Source organism: Dipodomys ordii, unplaced genomic scaffold (genome assembly GCF_000151885.1).
Source record: "Dipodomys ordii isolate 6190 unplaced genomic scaffold, Dord_2.0 Scaffold51, whole genome shotgun sequence".
Classification (NCBI taxonomy): domain Eukaryota; kingdom Metazoa; phylum Chordata; class Mammalia; order Rodentia; family Heteromyidae; genus Dipodomys; species Dipodomys ordii.
This window is the reverse complement of record NW_012267267.1, coordinates 2243659-2245746: the sequence shown is the minus strand read 5'-3', so window position 1 is coordinate 2245746 and position 2088 is coordinate 2243659. Positions and strand designations below refer to the sequence as shown.

At 39.9% G+C, this 2088-nt stretch overlaps 1 protein-coding gene across 1 annotated transcript in view; it reads left to right on the top strand.

Moving 5' to 3' along the window:
- Positions 1-2088, top strand: part of Kpna6 (karyopherin alpha 6 (importin alpha 7)) — a 50088-nt gene that overhangs the window by 3807 nt on the left and 44193 nt on the right. The window lies entirely within an intron of this gene.

Sequence of the window (2088 nt, the reverse complement as noted above, 5' to 3'; positions counted from 1 at the left end):
AAAAAAAAAAAAAAAAAGAATACATTCCTTTTTGGACAATGTAACCCCTTCCCTTGCTCTCTCCCAGTTTTTCCTTCCCATCCTACCCATAAGTTGTATAGTTAATTTTCAACATAGTGTCCAATGAGTAGCATTGCTGCATTTGTTTACCCTTTATCCCTCCAGTTCTTTGCCTCCCTTTATACTTCCAAAGACATATAAATGAACATACAGAACAAAAAGGAAATGAAACAACAATAGTAACAAAGAAAAAAACATTTTTTCATTTCTTGGAGTTCATTTCAGTAAATGTTATTTTGTGTGATCAGAGGCACATAAGCATTATGCCTTAGATCCTATTCTTGACCCTAACCAGTAATAAAATTGTTATCGATTTTTGTACATACAAACCTCTCTAAGATTTAAGGTGTTAATTAAATTACTACTTTACTGATAGAATTCAAAATGAAAGTTTGTCACTGAAACAACAAAACTTAACCAAGGTCTGAGAGAATTTTTATTTTGTATGTATGTGTGGGGGCATCATGGGGCCTGAACTCTGGGCCTGGGCGCTGTCCCTTAGCTCTTCAGCTCAAGGCTAGCACTGTACCACTTGAGCCACAGCACCACTTCCACCTTTTTCTGCTTATGTGGTGCTGAGGAATCACACCTAGGGTCACATGCATGCAAGGCAAGCACTCTACCACTGAGCCACCTTCCCAGCCCATCAGCTTTTTTTTCAACATCTAAATCAAGGTAATTTGTAAGTTTGAATAATCTTACTTACAGTAATAAATTGAGAAGAGAAAGTAACTAGTCCAAAGGTTGGTAATCTAGGTCCATTGTAATTATAGCTTGCCCTCACCTCCTGAGTCCAGAACCTGCTGTATTTAACTGCCTCTCATGTGTTCTTATGTCTTGTACTATTTCTGCTCTGCTAAACTTCCTTATCCTAACAAATCTTTGTAGTGATTTCACTGCCTAATTTAAAGTGTTTGTATAGATGATACTTGCAGCTCTGGTTTTGGCTTATTCTGATCCTCCCTAGCAAAGGAGTTTTGACAGTTTCTGTTACTGGGTTGTTTTATCACCATTACTACTACTTTGCTAGTTGGGAATCTGGCAGCCCCTGCCCAGCCCCAGGGAGTAGTACCGATTGGTATAAATTCTAACTAGTCATTGTAATTCTGATTCCCTAGACCAGTGATTGATTTAGGCCATGACATATGATGCTGTTCTGGCTAATTAAATGGGAAGACTGGGAAACTTCGGAAGAAACACTCCTTATTTAAAAGTGATTTGCTAGCTTAAAAAGGAATTATTGCTATCTACTTGAACCTAGGTCTCACTAAAATGTGAGGGCTCATAAAAGGCAGAGCCAGGTGCCAGTGGTTCACACTGGTGGCTCAAACTTATAATCCTAGTTACTCTGGAGGCTGAGCTCTGAGGATCGAGGTTTAATGCCAGTCAAGCAGGAAAATCTGTGAGACTTTTATCTCTAATTAAGTACTAAAAAAGCCAGAAATAGAGATGTAGCTCAAGTGATAGAGTGCTAGCCCTGAGCAAACCCAGGCTCTGAGTTGAAGCCCCAGGACTGGCAAAAAAAAAAATGGGAAACCTATATTTAATAATAGCCAATGCTTATATGGAACTTGGTAAGTACTAGGTACTCTTCTGAGTACTTCATATATTAACTCTTTCATTCTCATGTTTTCATGTTTTAGGTAAGGAAACTGAAGCATAGAAAGGCTCATTCAGATATGACTATAGTCTCCTGCCACATAACCTTAGCCCCATATTATTAAAATGAAGTTGAAAGATTTCAGTTGCCTAATGAACTGAAGAGGCACCTTTTGCAGACTTTAACAAGCTCCTAAAAGCTTACAAATCTTAGTTTGGGCCAGGTGCCGGTGGCTCACGCCTATAATCCTACCTACTTAGGAGGTTGAAATATGAGGTTGCGGTTCAAAGCCAGCCTGGGCAGGAAAGTCCATGAGACTCTTTTTTTTTTTGTTGTTGGCTGTGGGGCTTGAACTCTGGGCCTGGGCGCTGTCCCTCAGCTCTTCAGCTCAAGGCGAGCGCTCTACCACTTGAGCTACAGCGCCACTT